We start from the raw sequence: 15,891 nt of genomic DNA, 5'->3' as shown, positions 1-15,891 counted from the left end.
GTAGCTGACACCTCTGGCACACTTGTGGGTGCCAGACACTGTGCTCAGAGGGTCACCCTCATCCTCTCACTCCTCGTCCCCAGGGTCTTGTGGGGCTGGTAGGAGTTCCACACCCCTGTTCCTTGCAATGAGGTCCTGAGTGGCAGAGGTGAGGCTGTCCAAGTGCACGGAGGTGGTCAGTGGAGAGCACTGCTGTGTGCCCAGACCTGGCTGACTCCGGAGCCCATGGTCAAGGTCGGGTCTTCCCAGGGTCTAGACCTGGACTCAGTAATATATGGTGGGTGGAGGTCAGGGGCCCATGGTCAAGGTCAAGGTCTTGTCAGGGTTAGACAGGGGTTCAGTAACGTGTGGTGGGTGAAGGAAAGGCCACTCAATAAAATCTACCCTGGGCTAGTGCTAGAAGGTCTTAGGGCTTGTGTTGTGAAATGAGGTCACAAACCTGTCAGTGGAGGTCCTGGCTGTGACAGCAGCTTGTGCTAAAAGACTCTTGTCTTCCTCGATGGCATCAAGGAAGGAATTGTTTGCGTTTTTGAGCGCCTTCTGTGCACTCAGCACTGGGATCCATATCAAGGATGAATGAGATGTGTCGTCACTGTTTTAGAAAACGCTGTGTTCCTCTGGCCAGTGTCAGTTGTGAGCTTCATGGTGTTTCCCAGCTGATTCCTTCCTGTGGGTCCCCTCCTCCCTGCTTCCTTGCTTTGGATCATCACTTAGGTCATGTCTGGTAGAGGTGTCCAGCATGGGTTTCACCTATGAGTTCCAAACAGCTTTGCCATTGGGTTGACTGGCCCACTTCAGATAGTGGCTTAACTCTCATTCTGGGGTAGTGAGGGTGGGGAGATCACAAGGTACATTGCGCTGAGAAGGCCAGCCCCCTTGCTTCTTTAAAAACCTCTCCCACACACTCCCCTATACAATATTTGGCAAGTTGATTTCAAAGTGTGTGCTCGGAACTAGCAATATTACCTAGGGATAGAATGAAAATTCTAGGGCCTCACCCTGGATCTACTGATTCAGAGTCTCTGTGGATGGGGCCCAGCTGTGTGTGTTTTAATAAGCTCTCCAAGTGATTGTAATGCAAGTGCAAGGCTGAGAATCACTGATTCATAGAACGGAGTGGGTGTGTACCTGCTGCTTCATAAATGCTCTAGACGGTAACTTGGAATGATTCTGTAAAGCACTCCCTGGCCAAGAATACATGGTTCCAGAAGGAGGTGACATGGACCTGGTACTCATCTTGTTTGGCTGAGTATTTCCTTGGATTTAGCACCTAAAGCCCCACGTCCTGCCGGCTTAGTCCCAGACATTGGTCAGCTCACTGGTAAAAGAGTGTCGTACAGGGCCATGTTTTTCCCATTGTCGCCAAGGTGCTCTTATTTGTCCTGAATTTATAGAGGAGGAAACTGTGACAGAGGGAGGTCACACAGGAAGGAGGTGGTGACATCAGAATTCAAATACAGGTCTGTTTTACTTCAGAGCCAATGCTCTTAATAAACGCATAGATGTAGAACTGCTATGTCAAAAAGTGCATACATAAACATTTTCTAGGGCCGGGGATAGCTCAGTGGCACAGCACCTGCCTGGCAAGTGCAAGGTCCTGAGTCCAATTCCCGGTACCAAAAGCAAAACATTTTCTAATATTATCACTGGATTTTGTCCAAGAGTCATATATGGGATATACATGTACATACAAGGTATATATACACACATATATGACAACAGTGTATAAAATAGTATATACACAGAATAATAATATATATCATATATATTATACAATATATTAATAATATTTATAATTATAATATTTTGTATAATTACATCACACATTATATTATATAATTATATAATAATTATATAATACATATTTTATACTATATAATAATATATAATATATATATATCAAATGGGGTCTCCCAAGCCTATTTAATTTTTTTCAATTTTTATGTAAAAAATTTTTCCAACCTGATAAGTTGGCCTCATGTTATTCTCTGGTACATATCCTTTGCTTTTCCTAATGTGCTGAGTGAGCACACTGAGTATGATCGAAGTTAGGAAATTGAATTGGACTTGACTCTCTTGGCTTAGTATGAAATTCATTGAAGTAAAGTCCTGATGCACTACAGAGGCTTGTGACAGCATCAGCAGAGATAAATGTACAAGTGAGGATGAAATCCCATTTAGTGAGACCCAAGTCAGTGCCGTGATTGGAGAGGTCACTTTGAAGAAGCTCGCGGGATATTTCTAAGCCTCCAGTGACATTCTCCTCCTCTCCATTGTGGTTACCTTCTTAGGGCTGGGAAGTTAAACTTATTAGGTTACCTGACAAGACAACAAGTGGGGTATTTAGCATACACTTTCTATCCCTCCAGGGAGTATGTTGCTGTCCTTCCATCTTCTAAAGAGGTGGTAGACTAGCAGGGCATTTGAGATGTCAATGTAATAGAACTGGGCACAGGAACTCAGAAATATAAGGTTGGAAGAGATACATAAATGTTACACATGTAGAGGGCCATGCTTACAAGTAAGAATGGGAGCTGTGCTCCTGAATAGTGGCTAAAGTGGCAAGCATAAAGATGTGGTAGGCAAACATGGAAAACGAAATTATATGTATATAAATATATATCAGGCTCCAAAGGGAGAAGAAAGGAGGTCTCAAGAAAGGCCTAGAAACTGGAGGGAGCTTGCACTTAGCATAGTACTTTTGAGATTCATTCATCTTGTTTTGTCTATCAGTGGTTTGCTCCTTTTAATTGCATAGTTTGTTTATCCAATGATTATGTGAATTGTTTCTTCTTTGGGGATACTATGAATGATGTTGGTATGAAATTTCAGTGCACGTATTTTCTGTACATAATTCATTTCTTTTGGGTAGATATCTAGAAGTGGAATTATTGGGTTGTAGATTAAGTGTATGACACGTATAAATACATCTATGTAATCTTACCATATTGTTTTACAAAGTGTTTGTACGCACTCTGGATCCCCACCAGCAATTTTTATGGGATATGCATTTAAATTCACATTCTCACTAAAGCTTGGTATTGTTAGTCTTTTTAAAATTAGTTATTTGAATGAACATACACAATATGTCATTGTGGTTCTAATTTGCATTTTTCTTTTGATTAATGATACTGAGTATCTTTTGAATAGTTTTTAGCCATTCATATACTTACTTTGGGGAAATATCTATTAGAACAGTTTCCCCATTTTTAATTCACTTATTTACAGGGTGAGAGCAGAAATTTATATTCAGAATACATGTCAGATATGTGTATTGCAATATATATGTTCCTTGTCTTTGTATTTTTTTTTTTTTGGTTTTTCTCCGGTACTGGGAACTGAACTCACGACCTTGCACTTGCCAGGCAGGCGCTTTTGCCGCTGAGCTAAATCCCCAGCCCCGTCTTCCTATTTTCTTACTAGTGTCTTTTAAAAATATTTAAAAACCCAAATTTTTCTTTTTAATATGAAACCAAAAATTTTTATGAAATTAATGTTTCCAGGAGATAAAAATGTTTAAGATAAAATCATAAGGGAAGGCAGAATAATAATTAAAGATAGCCTTGGGCATCCAATAGCCCTTGCAGGGTCTGCCGTATCACTTTTTTATTAGGGTCTGTATGCAGTAGACTCATTGTGGGTAGCTGGTACGTGTACATGACACATCTTAATTCTTTTCACATCCACTTCCCCTCCCCTCCCTCCATCTCTTCTTCCCCTTCCCTTTGCAAAAGATTTATCTCCCTATTTCCTATTATCTACTTAATGCTTTTCATTTATATTTTGAGTTTCTCATAAAAGGAAGCCATGTGATATTTAAGCTTGTGTGTCTGACTTTTTCCACTTAACATTATGGCCTCTGGGTGCATCCATTTTCCTGCAAGGAATTCAAGTTTATCCTTCTTTATGACACAGTAGTACTCCACTGTGTATAAATACCACATTTTCTTTACCTGTTCCTCAGCTGACGGACATATGGGCTATTTCCAAGATCTAGCTATTATAAATTGTGCTGCTATAAACATGGGTGTGCATGTATCATTGCAATATGATGTGTTTAACACTTTTGGGCAAATACCTAGTGGGCGGATAGCTGGGTAGAATGGAATTTCTATTTTTAGTTTTTGGTGGAATCTCCATAACTTTTCTCCTAAAGCCTCACCATCATTTATTATTATTTGATGCCTTTATGATAACCATTCTTTCTGGATTAAGATGGAATCTCAGCGTTGTTTTAATTTGCATTTCTGTAATGGCCAGAGATGTTAAACATTTTTTTCATGTATTTATTGGCTATTTATATGTCTTCTGAGAAGTGTCTATTTGTGAGATAAGTAGAGGTTCCCCATTTTCCTAATGGGTATCCAGGTGCTGCAGAACTATTTGTCTCAAAAACTACTTTGTTTTTCTTCTTCTTTCTTTTTTTATCTCTGTAGTCATGCTTTTCTGAGTAAAGCATCTAATTTCTCCATCCAGTAAGAACTATTTGGATCTAGACTATAGGTCAGAATATTATCGTCACTTCAGAAATTGTACCCAGGTTGTAAGGAAAGTCAGCAATTCTATTGGGCCATGGATTTTGGTAATGTTCTGTAGACATGGAACTCATGTTATCACATTCCACATCATTGCTCAGTTCCTTGGAATGCTGGAGAAGATGGAGAAAATCAGAGGTTGAAGAAAAAGAATTTGGGAGATGGTGAGGAATCTGTATCAGTTTCAGGGTTGAAGTCCCATGCTCCAACCAAATACTTCACTTAGGCCTCGGTAAATGGATGGAGCAGAATAGGAATAAGACTTTATATATAGATTGTATTCAAGTTTGGGGGACATATAAAATATTTTATTGACATTAATTTTTCTAAAGTAATAGAAGACATATTTGGAAAAAAGTTATAGGCTTCGCTGTCCGAAAATGATGGTGAACTTGATACATTTTCAAATACTTTCCTGACCACATTATGATGCTAATTTTATGTGTCAGCTTGGCTGGACCATGGTGCCAGATAGTTGGTTAAGCATTGTTCTAGATTTTCTCTGAGGTTGTTTTTGGATGAGATTCACATTTAAATTAACAGATCTTGAAAGAAGCAGGTTGCCCTCCATAACATGGGTTGAAGGCCCAAAAGGAGAAAGACTGACATCCCACCCTAGAAGACAGCCTTTGGCGTTGAGCAACACTGGATATCTCCTGGTTTCCAGCCTCCTTCTGGCGTTCACATTTAAAGTGTAATATTGGCCTTTCTCTGGGTCTCCAGCCTGAGGCCTTCTGGAGTCAAACTTCTTCAGTGGTTTTTCCCTAGGGCTGTAGAGTCCCAGCTGCCATACAGATTTTGGACTGCTAGCCAAATTACCCTACCTATCTACCCCTGCCCCATACACACGTCCAGTTGGTTCTCTTTCTCTGGAGAACCGAACCACATACACACACACACACACACACACACACACACACACACACACACACAATTATCTTCATTTCTACTAGATTCTTTAAGGTAAACAACTGACTATCCTATCCTAGAGAACTGTATAACAAGGAATAATGCATTAAATGATCATACAGTAAAATATACAGATATCAGATAGATGGTGCTAACAAATTACCTTCTACTATAATAAATAAGTAATCAAATCATTCTATACCTGATATAGAAACATGTAAACATGAGTGCTTATATGTGTCTCTGACTCTGTTCTACTGAAATAAAAGCAGGTGTGAAGCTTTCTACACAAATGTGGTTACTGTGATTTTTTAAATAATGAATGTAGAAGTATAATAATACAAGTATCCACAAATAGAAAACTGGTTAAATATAATATGCTCTTAAAAGAAGATAGTATACTTTTGTTAAAAGAATAAAGTAGTTAGGTGTAGTGGTGTGTGCCTGTAATCCTAGCACTCAGGAGGCTGAGGCAAGAGGACCGCAATTTCAAAACCAGCCTCAGCTATATCACCAGTTTATAGCCAGGCTTCACTGTATAGCAAGACCCTGTCTCAAAATAAAACAACAACGCAAAACAAAAGAAGAAGAAGAAAAGAAAAGAGAGAATGAAATATATATGTATGTGAAGATTTGGAGCAATAGACAAAAAATATTAGTATGTGAAAAAAGAAATAAGGAACAAGACCATCTTAAGAGTATGTTCTTACTTGTGTGTGTCCATGTCTGTGTGTGTGTGTGTGTGTGTGTGTGTGTGTGCGCTCATGCACATTATTTAAAAGGATGCGTTTAAAACTTTTAGCAATGATTGGCTTTAGCAAGAAGGACATCGAGTCTGGGGTTTAGGGAGATTTACTTTCCTCTATACACTCTTTTGCACTATTTGAATTTTGTAACTGTGTGCATGTATTACAATTTCAAATGAAAATGCCTTTTTCTGAGCATCTGCCGTCTAGAAGAGAGAATTATTTTTATACTCTCTCAAGAACTTGGATTTAGAAGATGGAAATTAATCAGCTTTGTACTTTCCCACTAATAATACTGCTAATCTTTCACTAATCTACCCGATTCTGGACTTGAGGGAGATAATTTGGGCAATGGAATGGGGAAAAAGTAGGTAGGGATAGTGTCCTCAGGTGACTTAGAGGTTAAGGATGTCGCAGGTGGAACCAAGATACTTCATAACTTCAGACCAATACACAACAAAACTATTAGAGCTCCCCTATCTCTGAAGATCTCTAAGCATATTGGGTGTAATTTAGCTCAGTGGCTCCACAACCCAGCCTTATCAGAATTACCTTGGGTGCTTTCAAATATCCTCTGGTTTTAAGTAAGGATAATAACCACAACATTAAATGGAACAATATGGGAGAAAAAGAAACTGTTTCTTGTTTATTCACCAGTTTCCAGTACAGAAGTGACTGCTTTCAACTATTTCAAGCTAAGTTTTTTAAATAAATAATATCATTGCGCTAATGCTTATCCTTTTATATCTTGTTCTAGCAATTTTAGACAGTATGGAGTGTGAGTTAGCGTATTTTGCGTATTTTACCTACTTTTGATTTTCCAGAAATTCTGTTATGTTATTGTAATTTTCAGGACCTTTTTAATTGTTGCCTTTATAACTTCAGATAATATACTTAAAACTATTTTGGATGTGTTAATTTCAGGTAATAGTTATCAGTGCTTACTTCAGATGTATTTTTCCTCATCTCGCTCTGTTGCTTCTAAATTCTGTCAGCTGTTATTACTTGTACATTGTTAATTTAGAATGACTACCTCCTGGGTGCAAATCGAAACTCCACCTGCTATCTGTACAAAACTGGGTAATTTACTAAATGTCTTCATGCCTTTGTTTCCTCAGTTGTCAAATGGAGATTACAACACCAGTATCTACTTCATTGTCTTGCCATAAAATTGACATATTTGAAAGCACTTAAATAATATTTGGCATATTATAAGCACTTTAAAATGTTAATAAATACTGCATAATAATATCAAAGTTAAAAACAAAATCAATTCAGTTTTACAACTTTAATGAAATCCTCAATATGCTTTATCTGTAGCTTGACAAGGCAAAGCAGCCGAACACTGTGGGACACTCCTATAACCCCAGCAACTTGGGAGGCTGAGGTGAATTCACGGCCAGCCTTGGCAATTTAGCAAGATCCTGGCTCAAAATTTTTTTAAAAATTAAAATGTTCTGAAGATGTAGCTCATTTTGGAGTGCCTTAGGTTCAATCTTCAGTACCACAAAAATAAATAAATAGATAGATAGATAAATAAATAAATAAATAAATAAATATCAACCCAAAGTACACAAGACACAGGGAGATAGAATCTGAAAAAAAAATGTATACACATTTCAGGAAAAGAAAAACTTGTATAAATATTTTAATACTAGGTTTATTGAGCCATCATGAGATTAATACAAGTTACCATTAGCCTCTACAGTTGTAAGAGTTGCTCAAAGTGGTGGCCATTAGCTTCCAGACATTTGTTAATACAGTTAAGTGCAGCTTGGGAAACCTTGGTGAAAGTGTCCATTGAGATTGCTCCACATGCATTTTCCATTTTTTCTCTTAGGGGTGGAAATGTAAAAGGTTTTCTGCAAAATACGACATCCTACAGGGTCCCCCAATAGATAAAAGCCAGCAGGTGTTAAATCGGGAGAACGTGCATCTTATACAAGTTTTTCTTTTCCTGAAGTGCGTATACCTTTTTTGGCAGACTCTATATTTTGCCAAAGAGGACATAGAGATGGCAAATAGGCACAAGAAAATATATTCAACATCATTAGGTAGTAGAAAAACACAAAATAAAACCACAATGAGATACTACTATGTATCTAACGGAAGGGTTAAAATTAGTGACAATAACAAATGATGGTGTGTGGTCAGGTGGATCCCTCACATATCACTGGTGAAAATGTGGAATTGTACAGCCACTGTAGAAAAAAGTTTGGGAGTTCCTTTTGTAAACTACACATAGAACCACTATACAACCAAGAAATTGCATCCCTGGGTACTTATCTCAGAGACATAAAGACATAATTCCCACAGAAACCCATATGGAAATGAGCAAAGTAGCTTTATTTACAATAGCCATATTCATAAACCAGAAACAACTCAGATGTCCTTCAATAGGTGAACAGTTAAACAAACTGTAGTATATCCATATCATGGATTACTACTCAGCTATTAAACAATTATTGATATAAGCAACAACCTGGATAAATCCTCAGAAAATATGTGTGCAAAAAAGGCATTCCCCAAAAGTTACACACTGTCTGATTGTATTTATATCTTAGATGCATTTTTGAAATTATAAAACTACAGAAATAGAGAATAATTTTTTGTTTGCTATGGGTTAGGGAGGAGATGGAATGAGAGGGAAGTGGGTGTGGCCTTACAAAGGAATGGTGGTGGAATTTTTCTGTATTTTGATTGTACCAGTGTCAATACCTGGCCATGATATTGTGTTGTAATTTTGCTAGGTGTTGTCACTGGGAGAAACTGGGTAGACTCCATCTCTTGAATCTCTCTGTATTAGTTTTTACAACTTCAAGTGAATCTACCATCAACTCAAAGCTAAAAGCTTAATTTAAAAACCCAAACCAGAAAACAGCATTTCCAATAGTACGTTCCATTTAAATATTATTCACAGCCAGACCAAGTAGTATGATTGGATACACAGAAAAAAGTAATCATATGGCACAAAAGAAATGCTGCAGGAAGGATAATGTTTCCAGTGTCAAAATCAGACTGATTATCTTTTCTTCCATTTAGAATGATGCCACACTTTAGTATGCTTCCTATTAGAACCAGGATCGTTGCACAGCTTTTCGTTTTCCTTTGACTTCTTAATTGTCTCTCACTGTATTGTCAACCAAAAGACATTAACATAGCTTCTGATTTCTTAGCTATAGGAGTCGTATATGACATTTGTGTCATATACATTCTTCACAAAGCCTTGTGATGTCTTGTTCTAATTATGACCTTTCTTGGCTAGCTTAGTGGCTGTCATCTTGGGATTTGTTTTACACACAAACCTGTGGTGCTTTAAAATGCAGATTAGGGGAAGTAACAAGGATTAAGATGCAATATGTATATGTACCAACTTTCCACAATAAATGTATTCATTATGTATCATAATATGTACTAATAGAAAATGACATACAGTTTCCTATACCTTACTATGACCTATTCTATTGGAATTTCTTTGGGAAGATAGCGTTAGGATATGCATAATTTTAGCCCCCTCACCAGGCGATTTTGCACACCAGCAAGGCTTAGGAACCCATCTACCTAATCCTTAGAATTCTGTAACTAACAATAATATTATTATAAAAATAACTTGTATGTATGCAATGTTTATTGAGGATTTATTATGTTCCAGGCATTCTGTTAAGTGTGCATACAGCCTCATTTACTCTTTATAAGAAATCTATGAGGTACACTATGTACTCCTAATGTATTAGTTCATTCTCATTAGTTTAATGAAATAGCTGAGACAAGCTAACTTTATGAAGAAAAGAAATTTATTTAACTCACAGTCTTGGAGGCTCAAAGTCTAAAAGAAATGGAGCAGGATCTGCTGAGGGACTCCTTTTGCCCCATTGTCTTATCGTAGATGGCACTGGCAAGAGCATGTGTGGGAGAAAGAAACGACTTCACCAGAAAAGAAAACCAGAGAGGCTGGAGTCCCACAGTCCGTTCTGAGGTCATGCCCTCAGTTAACCCAAGCACTTTGCACTAGGCCACACCTCTTAAAGGTCCATATCACCTTAACCATGCCATACTGAGGCCCAAGCCTCCAACACATGGGTCCTTCGGGGACAAGGGACATCCAAACCAAAGCAATTATCTGTACATTAGAGAAAACTGAGTATTGGACAGGATAAACTATACCAGTTCAAAACTTCAGAGCTAGGATTAGAATCCAAGTTTGTCTGACAACAAAATTTTGAATTTTAACTAACAAATTATGTTAATTTAAAATGAGTATATTCAGTAGCTCTTGAAAACATCCAGAAGTCAAAGAATTTGGTATTGGCATACAGGTAAAAGAATACACATTTTAAACTAATTTTTATAGCCCAAACCTGGTATCTTTTAATGAGTGTAAGTCAATTAGGCAGAGATACCAGAAGTAGGAATAGTGGATCCTTTGTCACGTGAAAGGGTTAACAATTCTTTTTCCAATTCTGGATATTTGGGAAGACAAAGAAACAATTTGCAGACACTATCAATAACTATCTTAAAAGCACTCCCTGTAAGCATGTCTAACATAATCAGAACTGTGAGTTATCAGTAACTTTCTCCTCCATGTTCCCTCCGTTTCCCATTGAAATGATAACTGAAGTTAGCTCTATTAATTTCTGTTTAAAATAAAATGCCTAATGCAGCCATTGCTTAGTAGAATCAGAGTAGCTGCCAAGGGGCTTGATCACTTTAGCCAAATATTGGAATGATATATGTTTCCCTTCATTGAACTGGAGTCATAATTTTTATAAATTCCAACTATAACTCAATGCTATTCATATTTAAGAATTATGTGTAAGCTCTTAATGTTCCGATATGGACTAACTTTCAAGATCTCTCAGGTTAAAAAGATAACGTATTCCACCATTATAGAGAAAAGAGGAGGCATGCATATTTGTATTTGATGATAAATACATAAAAATCTCTGAAAAGAATACATAAGAAATGTGCTCTAATAATGAGCAGAAATGTTTAAAATCTACATTTAAATTGTTGATGAAATGTGCAAAATAACTATATGCACACAATGAAGTAGTGGGTTTTGTGCAACATTAGACTACTGTATGCTTTCATACTGTATTGATTGTTTGTCTTGTGTAATTTAAAAACCCAAACCAACTCTGCTAATTAAGCGTTCCCTGGCCAGGAGCTCACTTGGATCTCTGACAGTTCCTAGTTAAAGCCCAGTTTGTGGTTTTTGACAGCAAACCAAGACCCTCTTGTTTGCTTCAGGAAAACTGGCTGGTTTTAGTGCCTGGCATTATCCCCTGGGTACCCTCATCCCAACAAGTTACCAATTGTGTTGACTATGACTTACAGTTGTGCCAGGTTTTTCTTGGTCACTTTGTTTGAGATGGATAATAATACTAGCGATAAACTTATTGTTAATTTGGCTTTTATTTTTTACAAATTATTTTGAAATCAGGAACAGGCAGTATAAAGAGGTGACCATAAAAGGTAAAAACAACTAAATCAAATTATTTGAACTAATAGATATTGTACATATAATTTAGTATATATATTTAACTCTTCCACTTATTGCTTCTTAATTAGTCCAGAACTCAGAAGATTAAAAACCACATACAAGTGCCATTTTACCAAATGAAACACTTGGAAGGGGCTTTTTCTGATAATGGTACTCAAAGTGAATAGTATTTAGATATTTTTATAATTTTGTTAATTTTTATATTTTTGAGAATAGGAAAAGAGGCTGAGTCCGAGACCTTCAGTACTTTTATTATTAAATTCCCCTCATTTTCCTTTTGCTATCTCCTTACCAGAAAAGAACTGGCCTACAAGTTTCTATCAGCCTGGTATGGTATTTGTAAGAAGTCTCTTGGCACTTTGATTTCACAAATATATTACCAAAGTAACTAGCCTTTATAACCCTTGCTACCGTACCGAGCCCCAAACTAAGCTTGAAAGGAAACCGTAAACTTTGTGCAAAATTAGAAATATTCTTTCCCTGTATTATCTACGGGTGTCACTTAAGAAAAACTCCTCAGTCTGTGACCTTGAGAAACCTAGAGCCTAAAGAGGAGCAGTAGAGTACTGAAGGTCATCCCCTCCGCTGCTACCCAAACAGGGGAGCAAATACTCCTCCTGACAGGTAAGTGTTTTTATAATTATGGCAGATGGTGGTTGCAGCAAAGGCAAATCAAAACGGGGAGGGGGCACACGAAAGCAACAATTTTGAGTGTTTGACATTTGTTTTGAAACTACCTTACTACCCTATACCCTTTACCATCTGTCTGTTATCCCTCCCAACACCCACCTCTGCCTTCCCACAGGGCTCCATTGTCTGCAGTTCCTGTTTCTCAGGGGCGGAGCTGTGGGAGGCAGCCATGGGTGCTATAATAGGCACCTGCGGCCAGCACAATGGGCTGTGGGTGCTTGTGGGAGAGACAGATTGATGTATTGTGCATGGGGGAGGAGGGCTGTCACTTGAATCCATGTGAACCCAGGCTTTAGGGGCAAGGGAGATTGACAGCTTTTGTAGGTTGCATTTCTTTTTCAAAGCTTGGCTTTAATAGACAGTAAGTTTGGGGCCTCAGGCTTTCACTCCCATAATTCTAACAGGGCAATCACGAGCATTCAGCATTTCTTTTTACCCCCCTTGTTACGCATTAAATGATTTCAGTAAAGGAATGTGCAGCATTAATTAGAATTTGTTAGCAGATACCAAGGGGAAAAGTTTCTTCACAACAACTATAGGAGGTGTCATTTGTACAAAGACTTTTTTGTTTTCTTTCCCCATTACATTATCACTGCAATATGTAAGGTAGTGATTCTTTTCATTTAAATTAAGTGGAAAGCTACTAAATCTTGTTTTATTCTCCAAAAAGAATAAGGTCCTTAACACTTATCTTTTAACTTCTTTCATTTCCTAAGGTTGGTGTTTACTTTTGCTTTCAGTCCGACCCATTTACTGGTCTGTGTGGTTGTGTATCCAGTTTTGTGTACCATTTAGCTCTTACAATTACAGGCTACCCACCGTACTGAGAGATAAGGATTGTTACCAGGTGAAAATAACTACCAATAATATTGGAAAGAAATGACAAGCCAGTCTCTTTTCAGCAATGGTATGTTGAGAATTGCTAAAAACTAGACTCTTCTAGGTTTGTACCTCAACTTATTTTCTAGTACTATTTTTTCCCTAGTTGACACCAAATTTATGGAAGAACGGAGCATTGGCCAAGGAATATTTTTTTTCTATAGAGAGCTCATTCTAAGCTGTGTCAGTTATTTCAAACATCAGGTGCCCCCCCCAAATAGCCTTATTTACTTATAGTTAGTAAAAACGACTTTTTGTACCTATTGTTTGTTCCTGACATTTTTGACTTTTATGGGAACAAAGCTAATCTCAGGATATACCCTGTAAACACACGCTGCCATGTGGGAACTGATAAAACATTAAAAAAATACTTGCTGTAATTCTTCTAACATCCTTCCCATGTAACATTATTTTCTCAGTCGAAGGGGTTGGAGGCTAATTGAATTAGAATCTCTTCCATTTCATTGTTTTATTTAAATATGGTAAGGGCAACAGTGAAAAATATTAAGTCTGCCTTTATTTCTGAGAAAGAACATATTCCCACAGAGTTTGTCTGGCTCTGTCTATAATAATAATTTGGTGCAATGGCTTTAAAGGTAGTGGGGGTGATAATAATTAGGGTGTGCGACAGAAATTTCAATGCTGGATTCAACATTTCACCATGCAGGGCATGAAAATTGCCAAGCGGGGTTTAGTCAGCTCTAAGTACTAATTAACTAATTAATCAGGTGCTGAAACCAACTGAATGGAGGATACTAGCCAGACAACGCGAGCCCAAGCAGAGCGCCGTGCTCTTTAAAAGACAGTGCAGTCTTTCTTTTTAAGTTTAACCCAATCAGAGGTGAGGAGAGAAAGTAGGATATGATGCCCTACTGTCAGTCATTTCAGGCCAAGCTTTTTAGTTAGAGAAAATAAGATAAAAACATGTGTCGCTGATTAGAACTGCAGCACACTATGTGTAGGGTAATGCTCAAAAGTGGATAAACCCCTGGCTCCCTGGCCAGGATGGATACCAGGTCTGATAGGATGGGTGGTGAGGAAGGGGGCTCTGCTCTCCTGGAGTTTATATATATGAATATATTTGACACAGGAGAAAGAGAAATATCTCTCTCCTTTGGGGTTGCTCTTAGCTCTTTCACCTCATCCTTCGTTTATGTAAATGAGAAGAGTCCAATTACATTTATGCAAAAAGGGTTTAATGAATCGTGAAAAAGCCCAGTTTGCACAGAAAGGGCACAACCTCTTCTTCTTCTTCTTCTTCTTCTTCTTCTTCTTCTTCTTCTTCTTCTTCTTCTTCTTCTTCTTCTTCTTCTTCTTTTCTTCTGCTTCTCCTTCTTCTTCCGCCTCCCCCTCCCCTCCTCTCCCCTTCCCCTTCCCCTTCTCCTCCTCCTCTTCTTTCTCCTTCTTCTTCTTTGGATCCCTCCTTCCTTCTTTCCTCCCCCTCCTCTTCTTCCTCTTTTAAATTTAACTTAAACATATATTTCTTTTAATGAAGATGGTAGAGTCTCATAATCACATCGTTTTATTTTATGTACTAATTTTCACACTTATGAATCATTAAACCCATTTCGTTAGATTTGCGTTTTGTCTGTAAAGTTTTCTGGATACCTAGCAAATATTCTGCAACAAAACATGCAGAATTCTAACTTTTTCCTCTAAATTTAAAAAGTGATTGCTGGTTAGTTCCTCCCTTTTTTGATTATTCTGAGCTCAGTGATTTTTTTTTTTTTCTTTTAACAGTTTGTTGGGGAACTCTCTGCATTGAAAAAGACTGCATCATTAAAACGGATTTGTTATTGAACCCAGGGGAAATACCGTTAGTTTCCTATACCTTCTAAGCTTATCTTGGTATTATTTTGATGTTTTAACTAGCTGAAGAGTTTAGGGTGTTGGAAATTAGGTAATTTTTCTTTCTTGCTTGTTTGCTTCCCAAAAAATCAGGATAGAAAAATGTGTTTGAGTTTTCCTTTTTTCCCCTTTTCTTTCCCCCGACCTAATCTTGGACTGTTCAGTAGCTCAAAGTCGACTCAATAGAACCTCACCTCCACCAAAGTCTGCGAGAATACGGGGAGGGGGATCAATACCCTCTTGGCTGTTGCTCTTAGAATACAGTGTTCAATTAGCCCTAAAGAGGTGCTTTTTAGGGACCTAGTCGAACGTTATCGCGCACTTGGGGAAACTGAGGCCCAAGAAGGTGGGGAGGATGTGTACTTTTCCTGATGGGACTTTTCCCCCTCCCCTTCTACAAAATACCGCTTCGGTGCACGGAAGACACTACCGTAGGAGCCACCGCTGCGGTCCCGCTCCCTGCCTATGCAGGAGGACCGCGGTCTGTCCTTTCTACACCTCGGCCCTGTGTGAACGACACCGTCAAGTTGGCCCATAACCCTCTGTGGCAACACAGGACGGAAAATTTGTTCAGCTCATTGGATGAAGCCGACACGTTCCAAACATGTGTGAAAAGGGGGCCAACAGCTAGGCAAGCGCCAGTGAGTGGCCGGGCGCCGGCCAGTCCCTCTGGCTGTCACTGCAGCGTCGCCGACCTAGGCGGCTAGGGCACGGGCGCGAGCCGCGGGCCCGAAGGGGGCAGCGCGGCGACACCGGTAGCTGCTGGCTTCCCGCCGGGGGC

Source organism: Chinchilla lanigera, unplaced genomic scaffold, assembly GCF_000276665.1.
Source record: "Chinchilla lanigera isolate Chin_1 unplaced genomic scaffold, ChiLan1.0 scaffold00088, whole genome shotgun sequence".
Taxonomy (NCBI): Eukaryota; Metazoa; Chordata; class Mammalia; order Rodentia; family Chinchillidae; genus Chinchilla; species Chinchilla lanigera.
Note: the sequence above shows the minus strand (reverse complement) of the source record.